At 35.3% G+C, this 13,063-nt stretch overlaps 2 pseudogenes; both read left to right on the forward strand.

Annotated features, from left to right (window-relative positions):
* The first annotated feature begins 5,024 nt into the window (after positions 1–5,024).
* On the forward strand, positions 5,025–5,927 carry LOC109072625 (annotated as a pseudogene).
* A 5,378-nt stretch (positions 5,928–11,305) lies between these two features.
* Positions 11,306–12,106, forward strand: LOC122139739 (annotated as a pseudogene).
* The last annotated feature ends 957 nt before the right edge of the window (positions 12,107–13,063 follow it).

Here is a 13,063-nt window from a genome sequence, read left to right on the forward strand (position 1 = left end):
CTGATCACAGTGGCCGCGGTGTACCTGGGGGTAATGACAGACAAACAGGCGAGAGAAAATGAGATGAAAGGATGTGGAGAGTCAGAGAGGGCAGCCAGCAGCGAGTCCCCTGTTCCCTGCTCCTCCCCAATCATGGCAGATGGCAGCAGGATCCGGCCTCCTGGCGAACCGCACAGACTCCTCCGCTCCCTCTTGGACAGCAGCCACCGCGCCTCAACCCAGGAGCACGGCAGCGAGCCCTCTGTACCACCTTGTCTTCCATCGTTCCAGCACCACCGCCTCGGGCAGCCACCGGCAGTCTCTCCGCTTCTTCTCCTGCTGCCCGATCTCCTCAGCACCACGACACCCCTCAGCAGTGAGGGCTCTCTGGCAGCATCCCCCTCTTTCCTCCCGGGTTTCCGGCACCAATGTAACGTAATAATGTTTGTTGCTCGGGAAGAAGGAGACGGGAAACGGCAAACATTCAAATAAAACTTTAATAATAAAATAAAAATAGCAAACAGAACCAAAACACAAAATAAAGTCCAGGCCTGGTCCTCTCTCGTTCAACACGATCATCACTCCTCCCTTTATCCTTCCAGAGCTCCTCTGTGGGACTCGAGACCTGTGAGTGACGCAGGTGTTTGTGCATTTTGGCCCCGCCCCTCTCGCCACACTTTTGTTCCTTGATCTCTTTCTTCATGCAAAAAAAAAGGTTATATTGTTCAAAGCAAATCTCCACTTGTCCCATCTCTCTCCCTTATGGAGCTATTCAATCTCATCACTCTTTCCAGCTGTTTCAGTTTTTCTTCTGGATTTATTTTGCATTGTTTTTTTTTACATACTGTTGACAAAACAACTGCATCTGAATTTTTCCAATGTCCCACCATTGACTTATGGACTTAAACTCTGTCTTTCTCTCTCTCTCTCCATGCTCTCCAACAGAAAATAAATGTACAAATGTACGATCTTGCAGCAAGTTTTTATTAAAGTGCCAAGAGTTGTAAATAGTATTTTATGTTGTAACCATAACAGAAACATAATAATGACCAGAAATTGATGTAGGATTAATTCTACTATCAAAAAATCTTCCTCTTTTACCCTTCTGAACATATATTCTGTCTAATCTAGCCCCTGATATTATATTGGAATTCACTTTTAGCCATGTATATTAAAGGATTCTCTCCACACATCTACAAGCAAATGAAAAGATGAGGTTCATTATGAATCCTGTCGACTGTATGATCAAGAATGCAATTAAAATCCCCAGCCACAATAATAAAATTATTATAAAACAATATAAAACAATAATATCTGTGTGTGTTTCTTGCAAGAATATCACACTAACATTTTTAAAAAGCAAAAAAATTGATGAGAACACTTCTTTCTTTATTACAACATTAATTTAAATTTAATGATCCAGTTTGTAAGGATGTCATAAAAAGTAGTTGCTCTAATGCATCAATCAAAACAAAACTGTCCCTCTACCAAATCAATAATAATTTAGTCTTTTCCTTGATGAATCATCTTCTTTACTTTGGTGATTATTTTTTTTTTAGATGGTATTGTTTTTGTTTGCTAAGCTCCTCAGCTGTGGTATTTATCATTACATCTCTACAGAAAGCTAAAAATTTCCTCAAATATGAGAAAAAAAAGATCAATTTAGGCATTCCGCACACCTTTCATTTCATCAAGAAAGGTGCTAATCTGTCTCGCAGAGTAGAATTTCACTTCACATCTACTCAGTTCTGATGTCCCTGTTTGAGAATCATTGTCGCGGACTTCAAAGAAACTCTCTATACTTTCACATTCATTGTCTGAATCACTGTCAGACCTCGCAACACCAGAGCTAACTGTGAACTGACTACAATTTTCATTCACCTCGTCATCTAATTTGTTCTCACTTTTATCATTTGTCTCTACACACTCCATCAATGGAAATTCATCCTCTCTACTTTTAGACTGTAAATGTGTTTCTTGTACTTCTGTTCTTACATTTTGCATTTGTGCATTGGCACGCTGACATTTAATGGCATCTGCTGGCTGATCAACATCAACATTTGAGTTGTTTGTTTCACTACTACACTGTAAAAACCTGACAAGTCACAGTAACTCAAACCGTTTGAGTATACAGAGTATACAGATTGCCTTTACTTAAACCATGTAATGTTTTAAAACTTTGCAATTATGGAATCAAGTGATTAATTAAGTGCTGATTGAGCATTAGTGATGAACAGCTGCTGTTAACAAAAGCAGCATCACCAGCTCCACTTATTAGTAACCAGACTGACTTTATTTCTGTCAGACGTCTACAGAAGATCTTATTGAGAATTAACTAAGGTTTAGATGTTGATTTATTGCTTCATTTGAAGTAACCATGTTAGAGATCAGTGTTTGCTTTAGTTGGGCTCTTGACCCTTGACTTTTGTCTTAGATTATTTTTTTTTTTTGGACGTTGTAACCATGTGTTTTTGAAACATGTTTGTTATAACTCAAAAAGCCCAGAGAAAATATTATCAGGTATTGGTTGTTATACAGCATATTGGTGATGATAATCATCAATTACAGAGCTGTTCAGAGTTCAAAATCTGACTAAATAGGTGTTCTATAGTTAGTTCAGTTGATTACAATGAAAGCCATTCAAAAAGTCAGTGGTTATTTTTTTAATCAGTTAATATAAAGAACTTTCCAAACAGTTTGGTCTTCTATGGTATCAACTAGTCACACACAGACATCAACAATCAGAATATGAACCTCAACAATAATGGAGAAAAAAAAAAAAAAAAACATGCTGCAATGCATGCTGGGTACTATTGTAGTACAAAAACTCATCCATGGCTCCCAGCATGCTCTGCTGGAATGTTTTTTTTTTTTTATGGTCACCATTGTTGAGGTTCATATACTGATTATTGATGTCTGTGTGTGACTAAATGACACCACAGAAAACCAAACTGTTTGGAAAGTTCTTTATATTAACTGATTATCACAGAACCACTGGCTCCTAGAATCACTTTAACTGTAATCAATCCAACTAATTACACAACACCAATTTCATCATAGATTAGACTCCAAACAGTTCAATAATCAATGATTGTCATCACCAATATACAGTATAACAACCAACATCTAGGTACAGGCTAGATGAAAAAAATGCTAACCTGAATGCACTGTAAGTTGCTTTGGATAAAAGCAGCTTCTAAGAGTGTGAGTGTGTGTATAACACCTGATGATATTTTCTCTGGGCTTTTGAGTTACAACAAATGGTTACAACAGCCAAAGAAAAAACTAAGACAGAAATCAAGGGTCAAGAGCCCAACTAAAGCAAACACTGATCTCTAACATGGTTGCTTTAAATGAAAACATAAATCAACATCTAAACCTGAGTTAATTCTCAATCAGATCTTCTGTAGGACGTCTGACAGAAATAAAGTCAGTCTGGTTATTAATAAGTGGAGCTGGTGATGCTGTTTGTGGGGTTGATTTAATGTATTTTATTTCAGTTTATTTCATCTAAGGCTGTGTCTGAAGTCAGTTGTAGTTATTGTGTTTGTCTTTTCTTCAGTAATTCTGTTTGTTAACAGCAGGTGTTCATCACTAATGCTCAATCATCACTCAATTAATCACTTAATTATTTAATTGCAATGTATATCTTCTTTCAGTGAACTCAACTGAATTAAGTTCAGAGTACTCATAACTGTTAGTTTAAAAACTTAAATGGTTTAAGGCAATCGTGTTTCCTCAAAACGGTTTGAGTAAACCCAACTTGTCATGTTTTTAAGGATATTTGTGTTACACAAAAGGTTTTGAGTTACGTTACTTGTCGGGTTTTTGACAGTGTGTTTAGTTTTAAAACTTAAAACTGGTTTAAGGCAATCGGTTTCCTCAAACGGTTAGAGTAAACCCAACTTGTCAGGTTTTTAAGGATATCTGTTTACTCAAACGGTTTGAGTTACTGTGACTTGTCAGGTTTTACAGTGTACTCTCATTTTCCCCTATATTATTTTCAGTCTCTTCAGCAATTACTTCATGAATGACCGTATTGTTCTCTTGAACAGTGTTTTTTTTTAATAGTTTGTGAACCTGTCAAATCAGCTACATCATTTTGTTTACCAGGACATATTTGTCTAACATGTCCATGTTCACCACACAAAAAGCACCAGATTTGACCTGAACTGACAAAGGTCATATAATCTTTACCCTCCACTGCTACTTTTAACACCAGATTAAGCGGGTCGTGTTGTAAATTCGGTATCATGTAGGTAAATAACCTAAACCTTCTTAGAAGTATTCGACAAAGGCAATATCAAAAAGATGATATTTACAACTAGACCTTTCTCTAACAGTTCATCAACCACTGAAACTCCAAAGCTTGCTCCAAACCAAGCACTCTCACTACAACTACCCACAATCCTCAGAGAAAGAGAGAGGGAGAGAGAGAGAGATTATTTTAACTAAGTGGAGATATGCATTGCAATAAGTGATATTAAGTGATGTGATGAATTTTGAATGTTATGCATAAAATTCTACAACATTTTGAAGAAAACAAGTACGCTAACACAGAAACTGCAGTCCTAGCATACAGGAAATAGAAGATGAGGTCCATTTCTCTATGGGAGCTGCATACAGACTCATGGGAAAGCAACAAAGAACAGAGATTTGTATTTATAGACCATGATATGTGTCAAGCTTTCATTTCCTCTGGAAAGAAAATATGAAAGATCTCCATTCATCAATGTAATGAGGAGAGCACTGATTAATGAATGATGTTTGTAGATAGGAAAGGAAGATACATGGATAATAATTGAATTTTCCTAATTTCCAATTTCTGCCTCATAAATGTATTTTTTTTTATTTTAATGGCATTAGCAGTATAATTTTTGCCTCACACTGCAGAGATATATTTGTTTGCGATGGTATAAAACATATGTGATATAGTGTGGTTAAAAGGAAAATTGATCAAGTCTGTTATTTTTCTTCTTAGTTTTATCAACTTCAGTAGTTTTTAAACAGCACACACTGTGTGTGCAAAGGGGGTTTTCGGCATGATGGATTTTCATGCACAAAATGTCTCATTTACTGAGTTCAGATTAAATGGTTTCTACAGCCTAGGGCAATGGAGGCCTTTTTTATTTATCCCTTTCTTTCTGATGTTTTTATTAGCTATCACAGCAAATTGTATTGTCATATATTTAATCATATATCAAAAGTCTCTGCATTCCCCTATGTATGTACTAATAGGTGTTATGGCTGTGTTAGACTTGATCATGCCTGTATTTTTTGTACCTAGCATGCTTATTAGTTTTTTATATTCAGTTGGAGTGGGATATCTCTAACAGGTTTGTTTTGATACAAATGTTTGGCATTCATTTTGTTGGAACATTTCAAATTACACTGCTTTTTTGGATGGCACTGGATCGTTACTTTGCAATATGCAAACCTCTTTACTATCATAAATACATGGAAATCCCTAACTTTCTAAAGTTTGTTTTTGGCACCAGCAATAAGAAATGGACTCTTGATGGTCACCATGGTTTCTCTAGCTGGAAGACTATCATTTTTGTGCAACAAATGTTATTGATCACTGTTTTTGTGAGCACATGGCATTGGTTCAGTTAGCATGTGGAGATATATCTATTAATAATATTGTAGGACTTTTGTCTGCTTTCCTTATACCAGCAGCAGATTTTATTCTTATCACTGTTTCTTACACTGTGATTTTTACCACTGTGTTGAAATCTGGAAAAGCTCACATGAAGGCCTTAAACACCTGCATTACTCACTTAATTATCCTGTCAATGAGTTTGTTTTCTGCTTTGAATTTGTCATACAGAATAAGAAATAACATTTCTTCCAACAACCGTATATTCATAAGTATCATTTACTTATTTTTTCCAAGTTGTTTTAACCCAATAATCTATGGTTGGAGAACAAAAGAAATAAGAACGTAAGACAATCATTTCTAAAGTTTATAAACAATCCAAAGGTCTTTGCTTTAAAAAAAATGAATGTTTTTTATTAAAGAATTGATACTACATCTAACCCTGACATGATAATACAGTACATTGAAAACAAGTCCTTAATAAACGAAACTATTGCTTTGAGGGAAGAAAACTATGTGATATATTGCAGATAAATGCATACTAAATGTAAAGATTAAAAATAGTACAAACAGAACAAAAAAGTATAAAACATCAAAATACAAATATGCAGATGCATAAATATTGAGATTAATAAAGCACAGTATATAATCACTTAATTCAGTGATAGAAATTAGGTAATTCTGAGTACTTTTCTATTAAAATAAATAACTTTAAAGATTAAACGTATGTGCACTTATGTGTATCATAGATGCAAAGCATGCCTACTATTATATTGCTGTTATTATGTTCTTAATGTCCTTTTTTCATGGAATGGTGCATGAAATATCGTACCTGCCCTAGGCTCTGTAAACAAAGCAAAAACAAAATAGCTACTGCATTTAATACATGTGTTATGAGCACAATATGTTGTCAAAACTGTATGTTCTTAATGTCCTAAAGACTTTCTGACTGTTGTAACAAGCTTTATCAAAGCTAATAAACCATTCAGAAGCCATCTCAAATAATTCATTCGTCCAAGTGAATGATTCTTCAGTACATGTAATAATACCTATATATACCATTCTGAGGGCTTTTTGCTTTGTTCATCCTTAAGGCTTTTCCGCACTGAGCGCGATGCGAAAAAGAGGGGCGAGGCACAGATGAACAGTGCTTTCACACTGAGTGCGAAACAATTGTTCGCCTTCTGCTAATTCACACCTGCAAACTAGGTGGCGCTGACCAACAATGTATTTCTCCTTAGATATGTATCTCATATATGGGTTACTGCCAGTTATATACAGCACAATATACAGCATTAAATTAAGTAAATAAAGTTTGGTTCTACACCAGAAACACAAATATCTTTAATGCTTATACGAATATCCCATAATATAATCAGAAGTACAATTAGCATCAAGCTACACTTGAAAATGTATGTAATTATTAATGTATTTGTTTAAAAGTCACTTTAAACCATCATCGAGTGCTTGTAATAATTTCCAATTGTTATCTATATTTGATACTTTGTATGTTGGTTGAAGTCCTCTACTTCTGTATTTTTACACTCTTGTTCAATACAGAGTACTTCTGAACTTTTAGCGCCACCGCGTCAACCTTTTGGGTAACAGCAGTTGCTCTGGCCACGTGATGTAATGCTCATATCTTATCGGGCAGCCCATGTTTTCGATTTGTGAAAGATTTGTCGGACTGGTTTGGAAAAAAACATTTGCATTTTTGGTGGGTGAATGTTCGCGGCCTATGTGGAAGCATTAATAGGAATCTCTCATTTTATTCCGATGTGTCATTGTGTCCGATATTCGTTTCGCTTTTTTGCACTCTATATTACCCCGTATTATTACATATTTTTGTTTGTTTGTTTGTTTGTTTGTTTTTTTTTTTTTTTTTCCTAAGGGGACTTATAAGAATAAAACACTTATAAGTGGATTATAAGAAATAAAACAGTAAGAATATTAAGTCTTTTCTTCATTCGCAGTTCACGTTTCCTGTCATTGTTACACATTAAAATAAATAAACTGTTTATGGATCTAGCTGTAACAATCTAACACTGCACTGTTCCACACTGTATGAGTATGGCACATCAATGAAGGGTTAACCTTGCTAATCTTGCTGCAGTGCAGGATTTCATAACCTTGGGTAAAATTGGTGCGAACCCTATTTCTAAATTCCAGGTGTAAAATGTTCCTTTAATTGGGGTTTAAATGAGGGGGTTAGAACAATGAGGGTTTAGTACAAGCCCTTTGGTGTTAGAAGTGACATAGGAGTCCATGATTTAGACAGAATTCTTCTTCCCTTCAGAGCTACAGCAAGATCTCCAATGCCAAAATCAAAAAGCAGCTGTTTGCTAGTCTCTGCAAGACAACAACACCCCATGAAAGTGAAGTGCACACTCCAATGAAGAAAGGCCACATTTCTGGGCCATTTGATGAGGGATGGGGTGGCCTCTGACTCAACTAAAGTGGCCACAGGGAAGAACTTGTCCACACCACAGAATGTTGCTATGACAATGCTTCTTGGGACTGGCCTCCTAATACTGAAGGTTCATCAACAATAAAAACTTGGGTGTCTGAAGTACATGGTTTAACAGATTGGTTTACCATACACAGTAGTGAGCACTATGGGGAATGCCTTTGGTATGACCGGTGTATGAAGAATGTATCCAAATGCTACAGTGACAATGACATTTGCTGGCAACAGCTAGTGACATAATACTGGTGCAAACTGAAGGTTGTAAAAGGGCACATGTACAATGTCATCCTCCTTTTTTTTTTGTCATCAGGAAGCCATTTGTTTTGGAAATTATACTGTGCCACTCTTGTGCTGGAACAAGTTTGATGTAAACAGATTTCATGTTTAGTGTTTAATTTGATAAGAGATTTAAAATCTTTATATAACTTGGCTTTCTATTCATGCAAAACAATGAATCACAGAAGTTTACAGTCTCCTATAGTGGCTTATGATTGGTAGTTTAGTGTTGAGTGATTCACACCAAAACAAAAGATAACATCTACTGTATGCTTTAATGCCCGAAAACATTATTTTTGTCTTACATTTCATAATAAATTCAAACAAGCTCAGTAATGATTAATTTTTTTGTCATGTATTGGAATGTGGATGATTGAAGATCGCAAAGGATACATCCCATGTATCCTTTAAATTCAGCTAAATGAAGGATGAGACACGGCTGTATTCCAAGGATCCTTCTGATTGAGACAGCCTTCAGCAACATTTGATGACGTAGCAGCCTTTCCGTTTGAAAAGCACGCATAGTCATTGTAGCGTTTGGATACCTGATTTAGATACTGGTCATGCCGATGGCATTCCCCATACAGTCCACTAAGAGGACACAGTGTCTTGTTCCCCTTCTTAAGCCTTCTACAGACTGTACAATTTCAACAATCTTATAAGATCCTTACAAATCACACCGTGTGACATGGATCTAATAAAACTAGTATGACATGTATGCAGACTTGTACGATGATGACACCTAGTGTCAATGCTCACAATGAATAAAAGAATAAAAGATCATCAGCATGTGCTAGTGGTAAACAAAAGTGCAAGACAAATCAGTTTGGCAAAAAAAGAGGAAAGCTGTGAAAGAGGAAAGGAAACTAGTTTGAGTTAGCAGTTTAAATTTTAGCGTCATGTTTCGTTGATCAACATGCTTTTTCATGTTGCATTTTTTATTGGCAGGTCAGTAGACATACAGTTAGGGTTCTATATATATTTGGACACTGACACAATTTTCATAATTTTCAACTCTGTATGGCGCCAGAAACAGAATAAAAATAAAACAAGTCAAGATGACATTGAGGTGCAAAATTTAAGCTTTAATTCAAATGGATTGAACAAAAATATAAAATGCATAGGAATTACAACCATTTTATACACAGTCCCCCCATTTTTCAGGGGCTCAAATGTAATTGGACAAATAAATACACTCATAAATAAAATGTTCATTTTTAAGTTTTGTTTAGAATCCTTTGAATGCAATGACTGCCTTAAGTCTTGAACTCATGGACATCACCAGAGACTGGGTTTCCTCCTTTGTGATGATCTTTTCCTTTGGAATAATTTTTTCCTACATGTTTCACAGAGGATGTTGTTTGCTTTGGCTCATGAGCTATTCCAAGCCTTTCTCCATACTTTTTTTCTAGGACAACCGAAAACCATGCAGTGTGCCCCCAGGCTTTAGGGAACCTTGGTTACATGCATAACCTGATATGTTCTCTCATATTTTTACCTGTTCTCACAGATCAAATTATTTTTCACATAAGTCTCTCTCACAGAGTAAATGCCTTAAGTTACACACTTGAAAAACAATTACCACTGGTACAAAAACTGTAGTCCTATGTTACAGCACAAAGGACCATGAGTTCTAAATCATCTATGGGAGTAGCACACAGACTCATGGGAACAACGGACCACTGTGTATTTAGAGGCTAGGATTTTTGTGTGAAGCTTTCATTACACTTTCACAAGTAATACGACATCTTAGCTTGAAAATTACACAAGGTTTCAGCAATGTAATGGGGGAGCACCGATTAATGAGTAAATGTAGGTAGATTTATTATCATAAGTTACCTGCAGCTATATATGAATGATATATTTGACTTGAAGTGTGCACTGACTCTAGGACTGTTGTATAAAAAGGAAAAAAAACTAAAAAAAACTACGACCCAAACTCACCCCCAGTAAACTATAAAAAAAAAAAAAAATCAAAACAGTTTAAAAACTTCAGAAATACAGTAAAATCCGCTAGTCGACTGAGCAACTCCTCGTGGTGCCATCAGAAAGAGGCACAAAATCACTTGCCAGAACATTTTTGTTTACAGTTCCTGGCTGGTGGAATGATTTTCCAACCCATATGCTGATATTCCCTGACATTTTTCAAGCGACTGCTAAATACTCTAACCTCTTTCGTCACTATCTGACTTCATTCTAATATATATATATATATTTTTTTTTTTCTCTTTTTTTTTCATCTTTCTCTGTCTAGCTTGCACCTTATTAGAACAATGCTTGAAACTTGGCATGGCGAGCACTTCCTGTGTCTATTTGCCTCTTTAAGATGAATCGCTTAAGGGACAGGTATTCCTTAATTTGTTAGTCGCTTGGATAAAAGTGTTCTGCTAAAATGAATAAATGTAAAATGTAAAAACACTGTATGCTGCAAGTAAGCCAGATGTTGTTGTTGTTTTTTTTCTTCTAATATTCTGCTTGTTGTCTGAATTAGTTGCTTTTATTTTTTTATTTTATTATTATTGTTGTTATTATTATTATTATTATTATTTACTTTTTATTTATTTGCATTAGCAATAGAAACAAAGATCTATATATTTGTTGGCATAATACAGCATTTATGACTATAGTGTATTGTAGTGTTGATAAAAGGAAAACATGATCAGATATTACTTCGCTCTTCTCAATTCATCAACTTCAATTGAACTTAAACGGAATAATGTATGCATAAAAGGCTGTTTCAACATGAATGATCTTCCTGCACAAAATAACTCATTCATCCACTTCAAGTGAAACGGTTTTCTACAACCTAGGAGAACTGAGGCCTTTTTTTATTTATACCTTTCTCTCTGATGTTTTTAATTGTCTATCACAGCAAATTCACCGACCCTAATATATTTAAATTAAATCTCAAATTCTCTGCATTCCCGATGTATGTACTAATAGGTGTTATGGCAGTTTAGTAGACTTGATCTTGCACATAATTTTTTGTACCTAACATGCTTCTTAGTTTTTTATTCAACTGAGAGTGGAATATCTCTAACAGGTTTGTTTGATACAAATGTTTGGGCATTCATTTTGTTGGAACATTTCAAAATACCTTGCTTTTGTGGATGGCACTGGATCGTTACTTTGCCATATGCAAACCTCTTTACTATCAGAAATACATGGAAATCCCTAACCTTTCTAAAATTTGTTTGTTGTGCCAGTAATCAGAAATGGACTCCTGATTGTCACCATGGTCCTCTCTGGCTGGAAAACTTGACATTTTTGTGCAACAAATGTTATTGATCACTGTTTTTGTGTGAGCACATTGGCACTGGTTCAGTTAGCATGTGGAGATATAACTATTAATAATATTGTAGGACTTGTGTACTGCTTCCCTTATCAACAACTACTGATTTTATTCCTCATTTCTCTTTCCCTATGTTGTGATTTTACATCTGTGTTGAAGTCTGGAAAACTCACATGAAGGCCTTAAACACCTGCATTACTCACTTAATTGTTTTGTCATTTAGTTTGACGTCTGCACTGACTGCTTTTTTTGTCATACAGAATTAAGAATAACATTTCTTCGAGTATCCGTGTATTTATAACGCATTGTATACTTATTTTTTACGTGTTGTTTTCACCCAATAATTTATGGATGGAGAACAAAAGAAATAAGACAAACATTTCTGAAATTTGTAAACAATGCTAAAGTCTTTCCTTTAAAAATATGAATGAGTTCTGTAAACAAATGGGCAAAACAGTTTGACAAAACACTGAAAATTGACTATTGTTTTGAGGAGGGAAAAAACAAGACTGCCCTTAAACACTTAAGGAGTCCTAAAATATGACATCTGACCTTGGTTCTGACAAAGCAAAAACAAAATGGCTACTCCTTTAAATAAATATGTTACAAACAAAATATTGTCAATTTGTCATTATTAATTACTTTAGACTGAAAAAATTAATAAATAAATAAATAAATAAATAAAAGGCACCTCAGGTACATCCTGATATTTGTATATTTTGTCTGTCTCTAAAGATATATTAAATTCTACTTTAAAATTTCTGTTGATTGGACATGATTATAAAGGCACACACCTGTCTATATAAGGACTGACAGTTGAAAAATGAAATGAAATGAAAATGCATATTAAACCATGAAGTCAAGGAAATGCCTCCAGAACAATTAGGCAAAGGTCTGATGAAGCTACAAAAAATCTGCATCACTGAAGGTTCCCAAAAACAAAGTGACCTTAATAAATCTTAAAATCTCAACCAGGGACTCCTCCTAGGCTGCCCGCCAGGCCAAGCAGTTGGTGGATATTAATATTATTTCATATATTTGGATTATTCTTCACATACTTTTTGCAAGTGTGGATTGCCTGTTTAGGGACAATTTTTGTCCAGTTTTTGCTCTTCGATTATAGGAATAAGTGACATTTTATTTGAACTTTTAAAGGATTTAAAATTATCTATAAATTGGTAAAAAGGTGCAACTATATAAATATTTTTATGATATATTTGGCATTTCTTCAGCTGTAAATATGTGGTGTACGTTTATGGTTTAGATGTACACTTTTTAAAGTTGCATTCATATTGTCACAGGGACGAACTCCGTGATTCCCTCCCTCTGACCAGCAGAGGGCGGCGCCATCCCCTGAGTATTGACTGTCTGCACAACGTATTCTGACTCTCATTTGCTTGCTGCCTGCCCTGATCCTTTATCTGACTTAGGACAACGAGACTGTTCATTC

Source organism: Cyprinus carpio, chromosome B15 (assembly GCF_018340385.1).
Source record: "Cyprinus carpio isolate SPL01 chromosome B15, ASM1834038v1, whole genome shotgun sequence".
In the NCBI taxonomy this organism is placed as follows: Eukaryota; Metazoa; Chordata; class Actinopteri; order Cypriniformes; family Cyprinidae; genus Cyprinus; species Cyprinus carpio.